This window comes from Sturnus vulgaris, chromosome 1, assembly GCF_052056855.1.
Source record: "Sturnus vulgaris isolate bStuVul1 chromosome 1, bStuVul1.hap1, whole genome shotgun sequence".
Lineage (NCBI taxonomy): Eukaryota > Metazoa > Chordata > Aves > Passeriformes > Sturnidae > Sturnus > Sturnus vulgaris.
This window is the reverse complement of record NC_142243.1, coordinates 146,688,874-146,712,578: the sequence shown is the minus strand read 5'-3', so window position 1 is coordinate 146,712,578 and position 23,705 is coordinate 146,688,874. Positions and strand designations below refer to the sequence as shown.

Genomic DNA, 23,705 nt, shown 5'->3' with positions numbered 1-23,705 from the left:
CCAACCTTCCTTCTAACTTAACATCCCCATCTCCTTATCAACTGGATCTCTAGCAAAAGGTTACAAAGAACTTCTCAAACATGGGGAACTTAATGTGTTAAAATTCAATGCCCTTCAAATTCAAGTCATATGGTAGCACTCTCTGCAGACAGACATCTGATGCTTGAAGAAAAGAATGGATAGAAAACAGTAGCACAGAGGTGAAGACTGGAAATCAAAGTAATTTAAAAAAAACCCCAAAATAATTAAAAAAAAAATAAAAACCAAGAAAAGAGACAAACCTCTTTGTTAATAATAATAATAATAATAATAATAATAATAATAGTAGTAGTAGTAGTAATAATAATATTCTAGGATAGCTTAATTTCATGGTAACATCATTGAAATTCCTCTGAAAAGAAAAAAAACAAACATATTTTTGCACCTCAGGTGTGGATTGCACCAGCCATATTTAAACAAAACCAAAGAAAATAAATTCAAAAGCTCTTCCCCCCTCTCTCTCAAAAAAACCCCAACAAACAAAAAATGTCACAAATGAACTCTGGAACCCTAAAAAAAAAAAAAAAAAAAAAAAAAAAAAAGTTAAAATCTGACAAAAATAGTTTCTAATTAATGACTATTGACAATTTGGATGGATTTATATGCACGACAACAGTGAGCAAAGTCTTCCAGTAACTTGTTGGTATTTTTTTTTAATGTAATCATCAGTGCAGAGAGATGAGCTCTTTTTATCTTTGCACATGTCAGTTCTGTTCTCTTGGAAGAGCAAGAGCAATGTCTGATATTCTTCTAAAGCTGCTCTCACCTGCTCTTCTTCCCAGTTCTTTTCCAAATGCAAACTGGATTCTTGAACAGTGAAATTAAGACATCATTTATGCAGCAGGATCCCACTAAAATAGATACCAACTTTCCTGCCCTACTTTCTTTTCAACAGTTCAAACAGATTCAAACAGCCTCTACTCAAGCTGGGGCATTCTGTGAGTAATTCTTGTCTGAAAAATCCTCTTAACCAATTAGACTTCCTTCTTGTCCCAAATACTAGTGTAATTGTTGCCATCACCTCCCTTTAGTCCCTTGTGAAGCACACCAGGAGAAGTGATCTGGCAGATCTGTGAGTGTGGAAGCTGGTTTGGGAAGCACACAGGCACCCAATTTACATGAGAGCTGGCAGAATTACCTTTCTGTTTAGTGATATCTCAAACTTCCTAAGTAACACAGGGCCTTCCTCTGATTAAAAGCCAAAGTTATTTTAATTCAGTTATTTGTATTCAGCTATAGCCTTTGTTCTGGGAACACAGCCAAGTGAAGTAGTGAATACTTAGTGAGTATAATTAGAAAGGTAAGCAGCTCCAAAAGGAATGAAATCAACACACACACACAGAGTCATTATACAGGATGCATGAGGAGAAAACTGAAGAGTGGAGGGCAAAGACTTGGACACACATACACACAATAAAACTCCCCACACCCTAAGTGATCTGTCTCTACCAAACTGACATCTCTGTCAAATGAACTCCATTCCCCTGATAATTTGGAGAAATGTTTGTTTGTGGAGTGGGTGGGTTGGACTCATGACCTGTTTGCTGAGGCAACAAAACCTCTTGAAAAAGACCCTTCCTAAGATCTGACAGGCTTTGGCCTTCAGCAAATATGTTCAAAATAAGCAAATAATGAGCAACCTTCATCGATGAACTGCCAGCACAGAGTGCCTTCAGATCTCCTGGAGCAGATGCTGCCTGGCTGTCCTTCAGGCCTTTTCTCATGGCCCTGGGTAATCACGTGTCTCTTCTGCTCTTCAGTTTTGTTTCCAGCATTTGAGTCATTGCTGTGTTTAACATTCAGTGCAGCTTCATAAAGAAACCAGCTTATCTCTGTCAGATTGTTACAGGTATTTACATGCTACCTGGATCATGAGAAAATCAATAGGAATCAAGTACCTAAACATCCTTGAGAATACAGACTGCTGTTCCTCCTCTAATGCCCATCCATCTCCTGTCCCTCCAGTAGAGTAGAAGCACTGCTTTTCTGCTAGTGGTATGACACAATCTTCCCATCCACACACAAAGGTGTCCTCCGAGGAGCAGAGGTTAAGTGGAACAGCCTGCAGTGACTAAAACTGGGAAAATGGATCAAAACAACAAGTCACTTAATTGCTCCTGGGTGTTTTATGAACATGCATTTGTTCAGATGAGTCTTTTCAAGCAGGTTAGACTCTGCCTGAGCACATTGTGCCATCCCTCAAACATCAGACTGTCATCCACAGAGCTACCTACCAATTACTAAGAAGAAGCCAAGTTCAAGCCTCATAGAGAAACTACTGGAAGGTCTGCAAAGATTCCCACTAGCTTAAAATTCTCATTAGTTCCTAACTAGTGTCTGGTTGCCCACCTTGGTGGGGAAGTCAAGCAGCAACTATGCAGGGTGTGTGAAAAGAAGTCCCTCTCCTATGAAAAATCATGGTTGAAACCTGCAGGATAAGGACTACAATATGAAGATACTCACAATACTCTTTCCACCATTTAGCCTAACAGCAACCCAAGAATATAGACCTCAGCCCTCTCAGTGCAAGACACATGCCCCCATGAACTTCTGCAACCTGCTCAGCTCTGCCCTGGTTTCCAGAGCAGGGAGAAGCTGTTTCACAGAGCCCACCACAAACCATCTTCTTCTCCCAGCAGGGAAACATGCATTTCAGAGACAAAATTCTGGATCCAGCCTATGTTCTCATCTCCCATCTGACTTTGCAACCAGGAGGCTTCCACATCCAAGAGAGTAAAGAGAGTGAGGGTCAGGCTAAATTTTGCCATCTCAACTTTGCCAGACTTGAACTGGCATAGCTGTGCTCACTCCAGAAGCATGAAAGAAGCTCCAGTGCTCTTGCTTGTAGAATTTGTTTTGCCAGTGATCAGATTATGGAAACAAGAGGTCTAAATCACAAGGCAAAGCAGAGCCTCACCAGGATAAACTGTGTTCCCAGTAGGAGATTTGGTCTGAGTATTTCAGAAGAATCCAGGTGTTGGTTTAACTTGTAATGTGGGTTTAGTTTCTCCACTTCAGAGCTCATTCTGCTCTGCTCTTAAGCCACTGCCTGTGTCATGGCATCACAATCACTTGTTTGCTTTTATCTCCACCCATAAATAGTTTTTCTTAAACTGAAATTCCCCTTCCCCAAACCTAGTTTTAGCTTTTATTTTAACTGATTCCCATGACAGACCATTGACTCAAGCCTGGAATGAAGTATTACAGTTGGGCCAAACACCAACAAGCCCAAGGCAGCCTCACTGAGTGTGGTGACATACCCACAGCTAGCTAAGGATCAGACTCAGGAACAACTTCAGCTTCACAAGCATTGCTATGGTCAAGCTATTCTCCACTCAATATTCCTGCCTATACTTCAGCCTTCCTTTCAAACCCAGTGTTTTAAAGGGGGGTGTGTTTCACCTCCCTCAGTGCCTACAGGATAGGTATAACAGGTGTGACCAGCACACTCAGGATAAATATCCCCATGCAAGCACATAATCAATATACATGTAGCATTTTAAGCCCCACGGAGCCAATTTTCACACTGAATTTCCATTTGGCCAGTCTGGACCAGGGGCTAATCTCATAGTCAGTCTCACTGCTGTTATCACATTGTGCCAAAACATTCAAAGTAAAATCAACAAAATATCCAACACTAAGGGATATTTCATGCACCACTGACTTTGATCAGATATTTTCAATTTCCTACAGCGTTAATCTGTGTTACAAGGGACTGGAAAATGTATTTTTGTTATGTCAGTCTTCTGCCTAATATTTTAATCATTTAACCATCCCTCTGCCCTTCAATTGGAAGAGGAAGTCTTTACTTCCTGGCCTGGTATTTCTGCACATTTCTAATTTCTGCTTCATTTTTATTCCAGAGAGGGCTGGTTTTCTGCTGTGGACAAAATGACCTTTGAATATATGTCTACAAAGAGATTTGAGATCTTTTGGCTGATGGTGACTGTGTATCTGCCATCACTACCAATGCCCTGATTTAAGTCAGGATTTGACTTTATTACCAAGATTAAAAAAAAAAAAATTTACTACAGCACTCACACTGCATACAGAAATCATGTCCAGATTATGCAGAGCAGTACATCTGAACTCACTGTGCCTTTGCTATGCTGTGGCATTACTGCTATTCATTGCCATTCTCTGTGAGCCTGTGATGATGTCTTACTGGTTAATTGCAATTTTTACTGGTATTTTTCTACTTATGAAGATGCTTTTTCTTGAACTAGGGTCAGGTTTTCATCATTTTCAGTAAATAAGTTTTGACCAAAGAGCACAGTTTGTGCTGGCTTCCTTATGTGGCCAACATTTCCCCGATGAAAAGCACATCACAAAGATGCAACTCCCAATAACTTGCTCACAGTTTTGGCCTTGTCTGTGCTGCCGACAAAGTATGTTTTTCACACAGGGATTAATTAAGGCACATTAGTCATCTCCTGAAAGCTAACAACAGGGCGATACAGTGCTAACACAATAGGTCTTCTCAACTGCTTGGCAGCACTGCACTTAAAACTGTGACTGACCTGAACCTTGCTTCCTATGGGACTCTGTGGGCTCTTGCTGCACATTTCATTTCTGCTTCAGAAAAGCTCCTTTTCTGAGCAATGAAGAGGCAACCATAACTTTTAAATTTTTTACCAGTAAATGAGTGTGAAGGTGACAGAACATGAGTGTTCAGTGCAGGCATCATAGAATTCTACAGTGTGAGCTCTATACGGGATACGAGGTGATGTTAAGGCACTAATCCAACCACAGATGATGCAGCAGTCCTACTGGCAGGCAGACAGGTTCTGGTCTGAGCCATTGTGATTGCCCCATCTCAAACCCAGCTCTGGTTTTGCCCCTAGTTAACAACTAAGAGTGAAAACCCATAAAGCTGGAGTACAACAACTTCAGCAAGGCAACCTTAGTAAATACAAACACATCAAAAGCACTTTCTCTTTGCTGGGAGGAATGACCAGAGAAAAACTGAGACTTCTGCTTGTCTGAATCTACTGAAATCCACTGAATCCACTGAAATCTAGATACCATCAGGATTCAGGTCGCTGATGCTCAATTCAACACTGAGCACTCTGAAAAATCAGAGGGCAAGAAGGTGCATACAAACCAGCCTCATCAGGCAGCTTGGGACTTCTGACTGTGGTGGTTTGTTAAATGTCACTAAAATTGAAATGCAGAATTTTGGGGAAAACCCACTGGCTGTCAGGAACTTCAGCACACACTGTCTCCTGTCCAGAAGTTACACAAAGCAAAGGGGAAGTAATTTCTTTATGACAGTGCTCTTCCTGAAGGTTAGGAAAGAAAAACAAGTATATGAATAGGAAAAGGCACCCAGTACAGGCTGCCCAAAAGAAGGAAGGGCTAAAATGTGGAAAAGTCCCCAATCATAAAAAAACAGACTTTAATTTGTGAAAGAACAGTACTCAGCACCTAGGGAAGTCTGAGGTAGAGATGAGCCTGATGACTCAGTCACTTAGCGGAAGACAGCCTGTGAGACCAAGACAGAAAGACAAAAGTCTGCATGGTAAAGAGAGATGCTTTGTGATCAGACTCCAAACATAGGAAAAGAGGGGAAAAAATGAAATAAACATGCACAGAACATTGACAAATGTGAAGAGTTCATGCTAATTTTTTCATAGTCTTTGGGAAATAAATGCATGACCATTTTATTATTCAAAGTTTCTTTGAAGGGCTGGCTTCATTATCCATTGATATCTTAGGTGCTCCTTCAAGTATTAACTATTGGATGAAGACCTGAGGGATGAAGACCTGAGGAATGAAGAACAGAAGTTTGCATGTCAGCAAAAAAAGAACTAGCATAGGAAAGAGACAAAACAACTAGTTTAAATAAAATAAGAGCAAATCCAGTAGTTTAAAAGAGGAAAGGCCCTGGCTTTAGGTCCTTGAAATGTATGAATCCAGCTTCAGCCTCCAGCTTCCTCTAAAAAATCCAAATAAAATTCTGTGTGTTTTTTGAAAGTGCCTGTTTGTCTTAGAAAGAGCCCTTGGAAGCTGAGCAATGACTTGCCCTGTCAAATGTGTAACACTTACTAGCTTATAAATATGCAAAACTAATGTAACACAGGCATGGTGCTCCGTTGCCATCTGAAAACTCAGCCGTACTCAAGGGCGATTCAATCTGCATTCATTGCTTCTGCAGGAACAATCCATTTGTCGGATGTTTTCCATGTTCATGATAACCTCTGAGAAGCTCAAAATGAATTGCCATAGAGCAGAGGTGACTTCTCAGGAAGGCTTGCCAGTTTAGCTGTAATCATATAAGCAAAACAGAATCATTGACCCTTCAAGAATCAATACAGCTATGTTAGTGCAAAAATGTTTACAATAGCTGTCTTTAAACCATGTCTGCAATACAGATTTGGGAAAGCATCAGTCATGGGGGTGCCAGGCTGTGATGTGTGACAGACATTGAGTGCCCAGCCCCCACAGGTTTCCAAATGGCTGTGCCTTAACCCAGGCAGAGTATTCCACTAAGCCACACAGGTAAAAGAGGAGTTTTGCCCATGTAACCTGTACCCCATTTTTCCATGCCAGAAATATGTTCATTGGAGAAAACTGACATTATTTGGGTGTAAACCAGGATTTTTACCAGCATAGGTCTCATTTGGGCTAATAAAAATTTTTAAGATACAACATTGGAGAGGCAAGTCCTTTTAGATTTCCCATGTGCAGGGCAATGACTTGTGTCTTCCTGCACCCCCTCAGGTCACCTAGAGTAAGTTGGAAGTAGGGTATCCCTCAAAACACCTGCTGATACTCTACTGGCACTTCTGCATTAAGTAGTGTTCACCAGCGTAGATGAAACAGCCTCAACTCTGTGTCTAGATTAACATAGCTGATTTTATAAAAAATAATTTAGAACAAGACCCCTCAGAGAGTGGGTAATTGTCCAATCTTGGAGATTTCCAAATCTTGCTGAATGAGACCCCAAGAAATCTGATCTACCTCCAGAGTTCTCTGACCATGATGCTGGATTAGACACCTCAAGGTGTCTAAGGGCATGGGTTCGACTCGATGATCTTAAAGGTCTCTTCCAACCTTGTGATTCTGTGATTCTGTGATTCTGTGAAGGGGACCCTTCCCGCCTAAATCACAGTTATGTGACTCATCTATCATTAGACACCAGAGACACCACATAAAAATACAACCTCAAGATACAAATCTGTAGGAAATGAAACTTCCTTGGCTTTGCTACTCATGGAACTATCTGAGCTTTTTAGTAATTGTTTGCCTTTATTAAGAGGAAGTTGTATTAAAGTAGTAGTGTGGAAAATAAATAATGGAAATACATGCTAGCTTTCCCTTCACTAGGCACAAAAAGGAATGCAACTTTATTCATAGTGAAAATCTGCTGTTTAAAAGACTGAAGTATTTTTGCTGTGCAGCTTCAAGTCCTGGAGACAAGTAAACCTATGGAAAGCTAGGAGTGTATGCCTTCATTTCCAGTGCAGGAAAGGAAACACCATAACAGAAGGGTAGCAGACATCACTAGTGCCCTATGCCCAGGTTTTGCTCTCTGTCTCATCAGATGTGTCCATCTGAGTTTCAGCTATGAAATCAGTGCTCTTAGCTCTGGATGATCTGAAATGGGAGGCTTTGAATGAGCTGTGTGATGCTACTTTTGCCCCAGGAAGAAGTTGTTGAACAGAAACAGTAAATAAAACAGTGAATAAACCTTCCCCAGGAAGATAGACCTCTGTACACAGTTGGATGTCAGGCCCCAACCCCTGGGCAGATAACACAAGGGGGGTAATTCCATAGCCCTCTCTTGGCACACACAGGAGAACATAATTGCATTAAGCACCTCATGGGCTCTCATAGAGTATCCAAAACCTCAGGGATAAAGCCCTGAGCAGCCCAATCTCAGCACTGCTACTGCTTTGAGGGAATCTGGACCACAGACCTCCTAAGGTCCCTCCCAACCCAATTTATCTTATGATCATGCTAATATTTATTCGAGAGATTTAACAATTAACTGATGCCAATTTAGTTGTGTTGCAAATCTCCATTCACCAGCCCCAGAGGAAAAGATAAATAAAAATTTCAACCAAATGTGGTTTTGAGGTGGTGGTGGAATTTGTTTTTGTTTAACCAGAAAAAAATATAAACTGGGGTTGGCAACTCCTTTTTTCTCAAATCTCTATCTAACCCACTGAATTACTTTAGTCTAAAAAATTACACTCTACACTTTACTCTGGAGCCATTTCACTTTGAGTTTTTGGTTTTTTGTGGTTTTTTTTTGGTTTTTTTTAAACCATCATCTTTAGACTGGATTTTTAACAGCCTTTAATTACTTTTAATTGTGAATGATTCAAAATTGCTTTGTTTCATTTCTTTGTTCCTAACAAGATGTTTTAGCTCTCTCACAAATTTTGTTTATAAAGAGACAAGGACTCCTGTCTCGACTTTTCAAGGTGTGTGTTGGGGCTGCTCAGAAGCTCAGGAAAAGTATATTTTAACATAGTTTTGTCAGTGTAAAACTGCAGACTTTGAAAGAGCAGCTCAACCAAGCACTGTTTTCTCCTGTGCCCTGAGAGGCTTTTGCTTTCCTCTGTCTCCTGACCTTTTCCAGCTCACCATGGCTCCTTCTCTCCACCTTGGCTGTTACACCAGAGCAGGGCTCCTGCAGCTCTGTGTCTTCCCACTTTTCTGACAAAGATTCCCCTGCTAAGTTATCTGAAGCAACCAAACAGTATCTGCTATGGCTCCAGATTTGCTGTCCCAGGAAAGGTCTTGGTGGAGTAAAGGGTTGTGGCTCTTGCACACCATGCCCCAGCTCCTGCACTAACAGCATGACCAGTCATGCTGGGCCTGTTATTCCTCTGAAGGGACCAAACCCTGACATAATCCCGGGGCTAAGAAAGGATGATGGGACCACTTGTGAACAAGCAGCCCACTAGGACATTGTATGTACCTACAACACTTCCACAACCTCCCCAGAGGACGTAGAGTTTGCCAGCCTGGGAGAAGTCCCTAAAACAGGAAGACCAAAGAAAGTGACTGGAACTCATTCAAAGGAAGTCCCTCATGTCAATTCTCATGCACTGAGATGTTTACATTAGGTGAGGGACTGACCATAACTATGCAGCTTGGAAGGGACAACTCCTAGGCAAGACATCTGACTCCTTAAATTTTTGCTGAAATAGCCACACGTTGAAACCCAGTCAGCTGGTGTGCCTTCCCACCTAGAAAATAAACGTGAGCAATCTTATATAATTATAATAATTAGCATTTGTATTATGATGATGCTTTGATGCAACCCATTTTATGTGGCTTTTTATCATTGTTCTTTAATTAAAAAGATCTCCAGCTACTGAGATCAGCACGAGTGTGTCACACCTAAATGAGTGAGAAAGCAACTTTACCCCAGATCCTAAAAATAAGGGTTATTCAGAATTTGGATACTCCTGAATCTGGCAGTGCTTGTAGCTGTGGTTTGGTTTGCACTTGTGCCTTCAGGTACCAGCCTATGTTTGGTGGATAAGGAAAAGAAGCAGAGCCAGTAAGTTTTCTAAAGCCACAGCAGGAGCTGGAATCTGCCATGCTGGGTCTCAGTGCTCTGCCAGATCCAACAAACTCGGCACCTTTCCTACAATAAAAATTGCAGATGTGAAAAACAGGCCATGAAACAAGCCAGAATTCCTTTTGTTTCCCCTTAACCTTTTTAACAAAGAGAATCCATCAAAGGAATGTGGAGCATTCCAAAATGTATGGATTTTACAGCTTGTGAAGTACAGTCATGGAACTGCAGCACACAACAAGTGTTTGAAAGTCCTTAACATTCATTCCATCTTTGTTCTTATTTAATTAGTAAATATCTTCAAAGAGAACTGCCTTACTACTCAGGCAAAGGGCACAAGCAGTCCAGTACTGCAACAGGCAAATAAATGTTTAAAGGAAGATATTTGGAACATACTGAGGCTGGGTTTTTTCATGCAGAAATGAGAAGCAAAACCTTTCTGTGACTCACAATCCTAGTTAAAGACAAGGCAAAGCTGTTCCTGTTCTGAAGGCTGCTGTGGCACTAGGACATTCCTTTACAAAGAATTGTGTCTATATGCAGATTTGTGCTGAAATGCAGTTGGGATTTGCAACCCATTAGCTACATCAGTACTGTTTTCCATGGTTTTTTGTCACTGGTTATCATAATAATCTCAGAAATATTGACCTGTTGGAAAATAATGCCCCTCGATTCACAGTGAGCTGTTTTCAGGCTTCTGCAGAGTATTTCTGTGCACATTTCAGCACTAAGCTGGCTGCAAAAAGTCCTGTTTGTGTGAACCAGAGACCTCCTGAAACCAAAAGGCATCTACATAGACCTGAGTAGCTCTTACAGGCAGACAGGATCAAGCTTTGATCTTTAAAGCTGAATACAGTCTGCTCTCCTTCACAGTGTCTAAGTGTCTCTGAGAAGTCTGTTTTGCAGCCTTGGTGACCAGGATAGGTGGAAGTCAGGCACACAGGCATCCCTGTGGTCCCTGCTGCTGGCATGCAGTGCATGCCCTGCCCGGAGCTGCTGTGGGGCTGGGATGGACAAGGCTGGGATGGAATCCAGGCTATGAAGAGGAGGGGTAGAAAGGCACGTGTCTACTCCCCTCACTGTTCTGACAGGACTAGAGAGGAAATGGGTGACAATTTCTTGAACAATGCCAGAAACCTTCAGCAGAGGTCTTTCCATCACCACACTGAAAGAGCTCAAAGGCACTGCCAAAGAATCGTGGGCAAAACGAGTTAAAAGCCCCTCCACCACACGTTATAGTTGAATAAAATATATGAAGAAAAAATGTTGGAGACAAAAAGGAGAGCTGTTACTTTGTCATCTGACTGTCATGTAAATTCAGTTCTGGATGACCACAAATTTTCCCTAGGCTTTTAAAACCTTTCAGTGCAATCTGCATTCACTCTGTAATTCATATTCTATAATCCTTCCTCTTTGCCATCTGTCAATCACCTGCAGTTTGAATGTGAGTTCTTTTTGGCAAAAACATTTTATAAAAGTTCAGACTGGCACCACAGAGTTACTTCTCCATGCTGGAACATCTGTAGACCCTTGAAACACCATTTTAAATATCAGTGAATTTGTAAATCCTTTAAAAAGAATATTTAAGCACCCACAAGGCATTTTAGGACTCTTAGATACTGATGACTCAAGAATTAATCATTGCTGATTAAGAGAATTTTATGAGACAAAATAATGGCGCAATAAATACCCAAAGATTATTTTCTTTAAAATTATTCTCATGCAGTCTTATTTTGTAATCATAAATCATAAAACTTAAAGCATATACATAAAGCACATAACCCATACAGAATTTGAGAGTAGGGCTTATGTCTGTAATTAAATAACATGAGCAAATTTAGTCAGGAGATTGTCTTAAAATGAAAAAACACAAATAATTGTAGGGAATTTTTCAATACCTTCTCTCCTGAGATAGACCCATAGCAAAAATAAAAATTTCAAATATTAAAAATGTGGAAAAAAATTTGGATTTGGGGTTTGGTTTTGCTTTTTTTTTTTTTTTTTTTTTTTTTGTGGCTTTGTTCTTTTAATGGAACTTTTCCGTGATTAAAGGAAAAAGAGAACTGTTGTAAAACTTTCCATAGGAAGTACTTATCATTTCCCAAACAGCTCTCATCTTCTTTCTCTTGATTCACACTTTAGATTGAAGCTGTTTAAACTCTGAGTCCCAAAATGGTACTTAAACATGGTGAAAAGAAAGGGAATAATAAAATAATGGTTGGTGGACTATATATAACACTACATGACTTATGGGCTAATACCTGTCCTGTTATTATTTCTCTGCTACTGTTAAGCAGATGACCTCAGGACAGCAGCGAATTCACTAAAATAATCCTTTCCTCTCCAAGAGTTAAAAGTCTCTTCTTGAACATACGAACCAGAAACGAAATGAACTTTTGCAGCCTTCTCTTTGCCATAAAAGGAGTCCTCTCTCAGCAGCCACCAGAGTCCATTAGCTGGGAAAGCAGGCAGGTGTAAAAGAAGTTCATGTTTAACCTCACTGGATTTGAAAGCCAGCACTGAAGTTTATCAGCTCACAAGCCCGTGAAGGGAGGAAAGGCAGAGAATGGGATTTAGTCAAAGACTTACTCAGAGTTAACACAGGCCACTGGCGCTAATAAACAAACATTGCGAGACATCAAAAGGAAGTAAGTAAATCTGGGAAGGTTTAGTCCAAACAATGGAAGGGCAAGCTAAGCCTGTTGCAGGGTGGGCAGTGGAGCGGGTGGCTTAGAGATGTTAACCCTTGCTTGGGCCACAGAAGCACCACAAAGAGAGGATTGAACCCCAAATTTTTCAAGAGATTTTTACCCCCAAAGGTCAGGAAAACCCTACCTTCTGAATCTCAAATGTCTTTGGTTCTCCACCTTAAATTAATCGTGTCATGTAAGCTTGGGAGTCACCCCAGTGTAAAGATTAATGAACAAAACCTGATTTCAGGAATTGAAATCTGTCAATTTTCACACAGTGCCCAGGTAATCAGTGGGTAATGGCCTTACAGCAGAGGCCATGGCTGCTTGGCACACCAGACCATGGAGTTTTCTGTGTTTAGAAGATAATTTCCACTGCAACCAAGCAGTGCGACTGCAGCACCTGGAGCTTGGTGATGGGGAAGCTGTGAAGATATAGCAGCGCTGCCTCTTGCTAGAATGTCCCTGAATGCTCCAACAGCTTTTTGAGGAGCACACAGTTCCCACATCTTCCTTGTTTAAAGGGCACCTCCTCACCTCAGGTCTCTGCCCTAGGTAGGTTTGATTGACTACAACCAAATTGTGTACTTGATGCTTTTCTTGAGTTTTATTTCCAGGTTGGGAAAAAGGCAACATACTTAAGAGACACAGTTCAGCAGAGGGCAAAAGTGTCATTCACTCATCCAAGGCTTCCTGACCTGTGTAACTCCCTTTGTCTTTTTTCTTCTTCCAGTTTGAAATATCAGTTCTGCTCTGCCCATGACATAGTGCCTTGCGAGTACAGCTCCTACAATGACTCCATGGAGGACATATACACCTCTGCTCTGAAAAAGACTCTTCCTGAAGGGAAAGGCTTTGAGGATGCAGCCAGAAGCTGGGAGAAAGGAAATCTCTTCAGGTGACAGGGCTCAGTGTGTTGTGAGTGTAAGAACTATGGGTGGCCATCTATGCTCAGAAGGGTCATCTGAACCAGCAGAGTTCAGATGGACTCCACCAGGCTCAGCCAAGGGTCTCCTTCCAAGCCCAAGGAGCAGGAGCTGCCACCTTGCACTGGATGCCCTAAGACTGACCTTCCTTCTGCAGAGCCAAATCTTCTGAGCACTTGGGAAAGCTGAGCCATGCTTCCTCTCACTGAAGCACAATCTCATTTTTTGGAGGCTGAAGTGGAACCAGAGGCACTAGGGTGAGTAGAGCATTGCTTCCAGAGATCAGAGCCCACCCCTCCGTGTTCACTGGGGGCAGATCTCTCATGGGCTCCTGCTGTCTCCCAAAGGTTTTTGTGTCACCTTGTTCCTGAAAGAAAGAACCACATGGTGACAACTGGAAAGTTGCCCCTCGGCTCTGTACTTCAAGTGGGAAGATAAAGAGATGAACAGGAGGCATTACACAGCTTCTTTCTCTTTTGCCCAGGAAGAGTAAAGAAAAGGGAAAATCCACAGCTCCTTCCTAGCAGCTGGATGCCTTTGATGCATGCTTGCCCTCCTGAAGGGTGTTTCTCTGGTTGGAAGCACAGGCACTGCCTCCAACAGGCTGCCTGCAGCTTATCCCCCAGGAAGGGGCAAGTGTGTGGAAGGGAGACCAGAGAAGAGAGACTGAAGGATGCAGAGAGCACAGAGGCCCCAAGCAGCACAGAGAGGTGTGATCAGGTAGGTTTTGCTGGTCACTATGGTATTGTATCTACAGGGCTTAGGGCTCCTCCCATGTTGTTTCCTCTGCCATTTCACAGCGAGGACAGCCAAATCAGAAGTATCTTGCTCCTAAGGCAGGTGATACATTCAAAAAGAACATCAAAAAAGGGCCCCCATAGAAACCACAATCAACATAGAGGTTTAAATAACATCATGCATAATACATTGCAAACTTCCACCTCCAAGACAGGGAGAGATGGCTGAAAAGGAATGTAAACTGAGCCAAAAAGCAAGCAAGGCTTTTTCCAAAAGGCGAAGGCTAGCAGATCTGCAAAAGCTTGCAATCTGCTGTAGCACAGGTTGTTTGAAGGCTGGGGTGAAAAACAGCAAGCCAAAAAAGCACCAGAGCCTGAGGATTATTAACATTTTTTTATCTTCAGTTTTTTCTTTTTGTTATTTCTGCTTAGTCAAGGCTCATTTTGGCACCTCAAGAACTCACATCTGTCACTGGGAGCGCAGGCACAGACCACCCAACACAAAGGGACCAGCAAGTGCTGAGCCACAGCTCCAGGTGTCCCAGCCTTGCTTCCTTCCCACCCTGCCTGCCTCCCAGCTCCCTTTCCATCAGCCAGGATGTCTTGTCAGGCACCGTGTCACCTCAGATCTCTTTCAGATCACGGTGTGCCTCCTCCCTTTGTCAGGCAAGGTAATGCAATGACAGGATGATGTGCAACGGGCCCATGTTTCTTTTATTAGGATCGTGTACCTGCTGTCACTTTGGATAAGGACTATCTGTTTCAAGTGGTTTCCTGCAAAGTCAACAGGGCTGAGTTTCTCTGAGAGGTCATAAGAATTATCTGGAACTCCCAGGTGTGTCTATTCAGACCTGCATTCTCTATCACAGCATGGCCAGCTTTGTTACTTCAAGATCCCATCAGGCACATAAGCCCTAAAGCAGCCACCAGAAGCCCAAAGAACATAAGCACATATTTAACTCTGAGCTAAAGGATTCCTTTAGACGTCAGTTTTATTACCCCTGTGCTTAAAGCTAGGCACGTGTCTTTTGTGGATCCTAACAGCATCAATAATTTACATTGTGGAAGCATCTAGAGGCCCCATTTATGTTGAGATTGTTGTGCAAACAAAATAATTGACAGTCTCTGCCCTAAAAATCTTTCAGACTGGAAAGTGAATCTGCAATTCCCTTTGTAGCTTGCTCTTCCCAGATTTATTTTTCTCTCATATTTAATCCAACTTAAACACTTCCGTGCAGCAACGTCAGCATGTTATTTTTAAATTCAGCTTTTACTGACTAATGAGAAGAAGTGACCCTCATCTTTATTGTTGGAAAGAGCAGAGGCAACCGAGCTCAAATGCTGAAAGATTTACTGTAGCGCAACCAGTAATGTGGAGGCACAAACTGAGATATAAGCCATGAATTAAGATGCTTCTGCAATACTTTTGTGAGCTTTCAGCACTACCATAGGCTTCTTGTCAGATCAGCTGTTTGCCAGTCAAGACAATAAAAATGAACCCTTCAGATTAATTCTTCTTCAAGAATTTGGGTTTAAACCACACAGGATGCTTTGCTGACTGTATTTGGCTATATAGGAATTGGTATCAGCCTTCTTGCAACGTGGAACAGATGCAAAAGCAACAACAGAACAAAGCAGCTGGGTATTCATTTTTACACAGAGATGGTCTCATGGTGTTCTATTTCTTTGCCGTTCTAATCCCATACAGAGCAGGGTCCTGGAGACAGAGCATCTCTGATGATCAGGTGTCTTGCTGCAGAGTCTGAGTGTTTATGTGTGTAATTGTCATGAGGTGCCCTCGTTCACTTCTCTTCCCATCAGGGAACCACCCTCCTCTGCAAAAATACTGATTCTCATTTTCCACAGCTGCTGCGGTCTCAGCTATGGACTGTCACTTGTCCAATTCTATAACATGAAGCCCTAAACTGCATGCTGTGGCCCAGTCACTGCTGAAGAAAGTGGAAAATTGAATGTCTGGGTAATTTTTATTTAGTATTTGAAGTACACCCCGCACTATCTGCACTAGAGTAGAGCAGATTCCTTTAGCATGATGTTGCCCCACTGACGCATAGTCAATTTATCATCTCTAAAATCCCCCAATCCTAGTTCATGATAGGAAAATACTGGTTACAAAAGACCAAGTTTCCTCTTTTTCAGGAGACTGACAGAACTATTTAAGGGTTTTTACAGAAGCCGTTGTTTTCATCACATCCTTAGTGTGCACAAAGTTGACCACATTCAATATTCTTCTTAATTAAATCTCTGTAGTTGTAATATAAAAAGACCTGAAAGCAAGCCAAGATAAAACAATATATAAACATTTTTATTAGATTTCAGGTTTTCTGTGGAAAAGGACTGGAGTACCCACACCTTTGTTACCAGTTCCCAATCATTCCCATGTGTTAAATCCAGTGCTCTCCCAGGCAGACACAGATGCCATTTCCAAAAGGTAACACCCAACTCAGCACAAGGAGATGAAAAGAAGCCCTTGTTGTTATTATATGTAAGCATTTCATTAGCATCCAGAGGCTCCAGCAAGGCCTTCAAAAGCAAGACACAATTCACCTGTAACATCTCTGCTGAACCTCACAGGGTCAGGTTTAGCCTCCAAAGGTCTCTGCTGAAGAGCAGCAGTAAAATCAGGACGAATCCCAGCCCAGGAGAACACCTGAGATTGCCTCTGACACAGGCAAGATTAATTATATAAAGTACCAAATTAAAAACATGAAACCCTTTCTTTTGGGAAGGAGGGGAACAACAAGCTACACTCTCTATCACACTACCTTCTACCCCTCAAACCTGCCACCCACCTCATACAGTTGCCCTCTTTTCATTGCTTTTTCAGCCCAAGCAGAAGCTGAGTTTGCAGCTTTCTCAGCTTGCCCTCTTCCAGTGAAGGCTCCTCATCTGATCTGAGGACCAGAACCACTCTGTGCACATGGCCCACCTGGCACCAAGAGGTTCAGCTCAGATGGAGAACAGCTGGAGTTCTAGGGATCCCCATTTCCAGCTCGGGTGCTTCTTCAGCAGCTGATCCCACCTGCCTGGAGTGACTGGTGGTGGCTGTCCCTTTCTCCAGACATGCTTGGACAGGAGCTCCCACATGCTGTCCTCTTCAGTGATGTTTTGCTCCAAAGCTGCACAAACCCTGACACTGAGGAGGCACCATGGAAATTGTTCCTTGATGGCTCTCTCTGTGCTTTTCCTGTTTCTCCATGAAGCCACCATCAAGGACCCTTCAACCTTATGCTCTTCCATTCCTTTGAGACTTCTGAAAATCAGCTGCTCTTTTAAATTAGACCTCACACCAGTAGGCCAGAAATAAGCAATATTTCGATTTCCATAAAAGACTCCTCCTCAGTGATAAGAGTAATAATAATAATGCCAAAATAAAACTAAAGCAAACAAAAAAACCAAAATTCCAAAACAAAAATTCACATTTGTTGCTGATTCTGGGGTAAGGTTTTGAAGCCCATTTCCTTAGTTCCTACAGATATTTGACAGTACTGATTTAGACTTTTGGTACATTTCACCCTGTTGGCATAAATTAAATGGTGAGATCTGATTACGTTTTTAGGTCTTTTATTATGCCAGGGATGTTTCAAGTAGGGGTGTAAGAAGTTGATCCTGTGGAATTTGTCTGTGGGGCAGAGGAAGCTAGCTGTACAAGGATTTCTTTATCTTCTGTATTTTCTATTGCATTGTATTTAATAGAAAATATTAGAGACTATACATATATATACACATATACATACTATAGTCAGCAGAAAATCCTTTGTTATCTCTTTCTTTGGGGTAAGCAACCCTCTGACATCTGTTTCAAGCAGAGCATTGAGGTGCTACACCTCAATGTATTTGAGGTGCTACACCTCAATTATTTGATTTCTACCTTCCTGAGATCAGCTTTCTAAGAAGTCAAACGTGGGCCTCTGATTTATGAAAGAGTGATGCAAGCGATGGAGAAGATCCAAAGCCAGCCAACAGCATTAGGAAGACTCCCTCAAATTGACTGGGGTCTAGATCAGACCCAATGACAGCTGGTCTGAAGAAACAGAAAAGAGCAGAATTTGAATATTCCCTAAGTGTCAGAGACATAAGCAAGGCTGCATGTAATGGAAATAAGAAAGGCTGACTGATAGAGATAATGCAGCGGTTTCCTTACAAGCTTTTCTTTGTTCCTATGATTTAGAACAAGCCAATTCTGACAGATTAGCCAAGGACACATTTTCCTTTCAGGAGAAGCCGTGGTGAGCATCAATAAAGGCTGAATATACCACTGTGCCACAGAACAACTCTGCTGCTTGAGGTAACAGCCTTCAGCAAGGAGCCCGAGCCAGCTGCTCTGAACAGGGACAGGCACACAGGCAGTGCTGCCAGACACGCAGCTGTATTTGCAGTACACAGGCACCTGCAGTACCAGACAAGGGGTACAATGAAACTTCTCTCACTCAAATGCTGATCAAAGAGCACTGAGATATTCCAGGCCAAGGTAATGATAATCCAGCAATGTGTTACTACTGTTGGTACAGAAGCACTAACCCCAAAACAATCCAAAGGTGACAACTAGCAATAGGACATTGGGAGATGACCCAAAGTTGCACTAAAGGAGGGTCTGGTTGGATATTAGGAAAAATTTATTTACTGAAAGAGTGACCAAGCATTGGAAGGCTCCCAGGGAAGTGGGGGAGTCACCATCCCTGGGAAGACACGGAAAATCATGATTCTCTCAAAGGTTGGATTTGATGATCCTATGGGTCCTCTCCAACCTCAATAATGCTATAATTCTATAATTACTGCTGGTACTTTACAGACCAACAGGTACAGACCTCTAAAAAAATCCCATAGCTCTTTTAGAAGCATGAATACAAAGTTATGATAAAATTCAGCTTCTGTTTTTTTTAAGATTTCGTGCTGCTTACATACATCTTTGCCATTGATATCCCCTACAAAAACCCAAGACATTCCTCATCCTTGGTGGTGGCTGCATATATGAAGGAGGAAAGCACGAACCAACTACTGTTCACAAAACGTTTTTGATTCCTAAAAAACTGTAACTCCCTCTATAAACATTACCACATGACTGAAATTTTTGTTGGACTTAAATGATTGATGAATTTTCAGGCCAAAAAAGCCATTTTGATTCAACTAATTCAAAACTGGGCACGAGAGAGGCCAGAGAATTTCCTGCAGCAGGTTTCATAATCAAATATAAAACCTGTGGTTATATCTTAAAGTCATAGAATTCTTTAGGGTGAAAAAGACCTCTAAGATCATTGAGTCCAATCATTAACTCAGCACTTCTAAATCCACCACTAAACCATGTCTCTAAAGTGCAACATCACGTCTTTTAAATCTCTCTAGGGATTGTGATTTCACCAATTCTCTGAGTTGTGTGTTCTAATGCTTGAACACCCTTTCAGTGAAAAAATTAATAAACTATTCCTAATACCCAGGCACAATACCTCTGGCACAATATGAGGCCATTTTTCTTATCCTATTACTTGTTACTTAGGAGAAGAGACTGACCCCTACCTGGCTACAACTTTCTTTCACAGAGTTGTAGAGAGAGATAAGGTCCCTCCTGAACCTCCTTTTCTCCAGGCTAAACACCTCCAGCTCCCTCAGCTGCTCCTCATCAGACTGGTGCTCCAGACCTCCACTGCCCTTCTATGGACACTCTCCAGTCCCTCAATGTCCTTCTTGCAGTGAGGAGCCAAAAAGTGGGCACAGGACTCAAGGCGTGGCCTCAGCAGTGTCCAGCACAGGGGGACAATCATTGCCCTGGTCCTGCTGGCCACACTATTGCTGATCCAGGCCAGGTGCCACTGACCTTCTTGGCCACCTGGGCACACCCTGGCTCATGTTCAGCCACTGCTGATCAGAGGTCCCTTTCCTCTGGGCTGCTTTCCAGCCACTCTGCCCCTACCCTGTAGGGGGTTGTTGTGACCCAAGTGCAGGAGCTGGCACTTGGCCTTGTTGAACCTCAGACAATTGGTCCCAACCCATTAACCCAGCCTGTTCAGATCCCTTTGCAAAGCCCTCCCACCCTTTGGCAGATCAACAGTCCCAGCTTAATGTTGTCCACAAACATTGAGGGTGCCCTCAATCCCCTCATCAATATCACTGATAAAGAGATTAAGCAGAACTGGCCCCAGAACTGAGCCCTGGAGAGCACCACTGGAGACTGGCTGCCAGCTGAATTTTACTAAATTTGCTTGTGGCAACAGAGACAGCAAACAAAAAAAGGAATGTTTCTTTTTTTCCCCAAGAAAGAAGAGCTGATAGCTGAAAGAGTTTTAGCACAAATATCTCAGTGATTTTAATAATGAAAAACATTTTAAGAGCCCTATACTAAGTTTTAATTTAGGGAACATAGATCTGTTCTGCCTTTTGTATCTGTTACTGTTTAGGGTAGAAGGTTTTTATCCTTCTTCTTCCTCATCCCTGGCCCAGGAACCACAAAATGGCTTTTCTTGGAATGGTTCAATTGCAGGTAAATATAAATTAAAGATGAGCTATCTCTGTATTGAAGCCCTGTTCAAGACCCACATCAAAACTTGTCTGTCCCAAATTTACAACATGCATATTTGCTTCATGTTACAAAAACTGACATTTTCAAGTGGCTGTGTGCTTTGTGCTTCACTGAAAAAACAAGTTTTAGCTGTGGTTTGTGAAAGGTGGGTTTCTCTCACCAGAGGCACATACTTTCCCAGGAAAGGAAGCACTGGTCTCATTAAGATCCAGTTGAGGATGAATTGCCCTGCTAAGAGGAATGTTTTGCAAGTTCGGTATCTAAATAATGAAGAAAAACACAGAACACTCAAAATAATAAGACCTGCCATTCATACACAAGTTTAACCTGAAAGGCTGAAGCACGGTAGGTAAGAAAAAAATGAAAAGCATTTCAAAGTGCCAAGCAAAACTCTGAACACATCTTCCCATAGTGATATATGCCCACCCCTTACCAAAATGGAGAGTATGTCTCAATCATATCAATATTTTCTCCATGTCCTCGATGCCTATATATCAAACACTTTAGAAAAAAAAGTAATGCAAATAAACATACTGAAATTTCAATTTTATTTCACTGGTGGTTTTGCCACTGTTTTCAGCAGAGCCAGATTCCACAGGTAACAAAGCAGGTCACCAATGTCCATGTCAGACCACTCCCAGACTCTATGAATGGAAGTTCATCTTGGCAAAAGGAGCTTGGCTTTTACCTCTCTAAAGTCCTGATCAATGTAGTATTTAAGGGCCTTGAAAGAGAGATTATTCAGTGTTATACTAAGTAAGAACTTATCCAACTGCAACGTGAATTTGTATCTTCAGGGAAAACACACAAGTGGAAAGGAAGGGACATATCCTCGCTGGCATGTGTCTGAGATGCCCCTAACCCTTGCTCTCCAATGCATTGTTTTTTGTCACCAGTGGCACACTCAAAGCTCAGCAGCAGTCCATGCTTTGAGAATCTCAAAGACCAGGAAAATCCTCTGAAACCCAAGGCTTGCAAGGTACCACCAGAGGCCAGATGAGGTTCAGAGTGGCATCATCTAGTCTTGACCATTCTTCCCATGCTAAAGCAGCCATCAGCTATTAATTCTCTGAGGATACCTGAACTAAGTCTCCACAATAGCATCGAAGCCTGATATCTCCATAATCGCCATCCACCAGAAGGAAAAAAAAAATCCATAAAAACACACTTCTGGTTGAAAGCACCTTCCTGCATAAGATAGCACATGTTCTACCTTTTGAGGTCAGGTGGTATAGAAAAGGTTAACCAACACTCAACAAACGGGCAAACTGTTCTTCTTCAGTGTTTCCAGTTTTAGAAAGTCCCAGTCAGTTCTCTGGATAGAGCACATTTTTAAAGAAAATGGGCCAGAAAGTCCTCTAAAGATGAGTCACACTGACAATATCAGAGCAGAACAACGGAGTTGTTGTCCTATCAGGGCTAAGCCAAAAATAGTTGTTTTCATAAGCCTTTTACCTGATTCTCATTTCTCATTTGCACTGAGGTCCAGTGGGGATGGGAGAACCAGTTTAACACTAAATTCTTTCAAGATATGTAGCAGAAGCAGATTTTACTGAAAAGTAAGTAGCAAATGAGATTGGTGGCAAATTACTCCAATATTGGCAGAAGAGGTGACTGTGACATGGTATCATTTGGGTTTCTGCTATCTAATAAAATCTTTCTTGTGCATCCTAATTATTCCTCTTTTCACGTCAATACCCCAACACTTCTTTATGAGTGTATGTGAAAGGAAAGCCTACCCTGGTTATTATTACTAGCCCAAGCAGTCACAGAGCTCTTGAAATAAAAGTCCATAATGGCTGCAAAATCATTCTCAGTCATCTCTTTATTTCCAGCATTTAACACTTATACAGGCCTTTCATAAAGAGCACAATCCACATCCCTTGTCTTGGAGGGACATAAGAGTATGCTACAACTAATGTACATAGACAAAACTGTTATATCCTTGCAGCCTAGGTATTTTTTTATCACTCTCACCTCCAAACTCATCTGTGCTGAGTTAAGTTGTGTGACCAACCAAGAGAAAACTGTGTCATGTCATGGCAGGGCTGTTTGGACTAAATTCAAAGTGGGCCATGATTTTAGATGCCTGAATTAAGACATGATAAAAGGACTAAATTTTCAAAAGTATTAAATATGTGCCCATAAAGAGAGATATAGAGAAAGAAATTGAAAAAAAACCAAAACAATTCTTTTTCAGTTAGAACACTAGGAAAAAAACCAAAACACTAAAGCCTATATTAAGTCTCTGACATGAAAAACCCTTCAGTAAGCCACACAAAACTCAAAGATGTCAGATATATAGTATAGTAACTGGCTGGCATAGAGAAATCAAACAAAATCTTCAAAACCGCTGTGGAGAAGATGGCAGAGCTCAGAAGTTGAATATTTCAAGTGGTTACACATATCCCTCCCTGGAAGTTGGCAGCTAACCCTGTACACATTTTTTAAAAAACATTATGGAAGTTGTCACGTTCTGTGACATGTTGATCAAGGTTCCCCACCAAGCAAGGGGCTTTACTTAACCTCAGACCTGCTTTTGAGCTGTGCACACATCCCAGCACAAACATACAAACACAAGTCAACAGACCCGCAGTGTCATGGAGCCAACGATATCCTTTCAAAGCATCAGCCTGGGAGAGGGGGCCAGAAGCTTTTGGCAGTGCTCAGACCTCCCAGCCTGAGAGAAGAGGCTCTCGGGTTGCTCAGTGCAGATTTTGTCAACTGATTTCAGACCTTGGGAACACGACAAGAGCTTTGTAAGGATCCCCTTCATCTGCCTTGGTGAGCACAGTGAAAGGATGGGGGATGAGAGGATGCAAGGCAAGGAGTTGGGGCATTTTCCCCCAGCCCCTCAATCCATCATAGGGCATTCATTTTCAGCACTTTAGGGCTAGTCATTTATTTACATGGCTCTTCACCTTACCATGCTGCAAACATGTTGCAAACACTTAGGCAGCTCCACTAACCAGAGCAGTTCAGCTACAGCACGGCTCCTCAGTCAAGTTTCATGTCCCTTCAGGTCCAGTTTTATTAAACAGCAGGAGATACAAAAGAGTGAGTGAACACAGAAATAAGTTCAAAAAACATTCAGGACAGAGAAGAGATCATCCTATACACTAAGCCCTCTGAGATACCAAAATAATCCCTGTTGCTTCGTTCTTTGTTTAGACCACATGTCTTATGCTCATGGGACCCCAATTTAACAGGACACGAAGATACACCAGAGTGGTACAAACAGGC

The 23,705-nt window shown here is 42.0% G+C and overlaps 1 long non-coding RNA gene across 6 annotated transcripts in view; it reads right to left on the bottom strand.

Annotated features, from left to right (window-relative positions):
• Nucleotides 1-11,553: 11,553 nt before the first annotated feature.
• The window catches only part of LOC106860581 (uncharacterized), a 154,964-nt gene continuing 142,812 nt past the window's right edge, over nt 11,554-23,705 (bottom strand). For all 6 annotated transcript variants that reach the window (XR_015808524.1, XR_015808525.1, XR_015808526.1 and 3 more), the window contains one exon: nt 11,554-23,705. This exon is cut by the window's right edge. This is a non-coding gene — a long non-coding RNA (uncharacterized LOC106860581).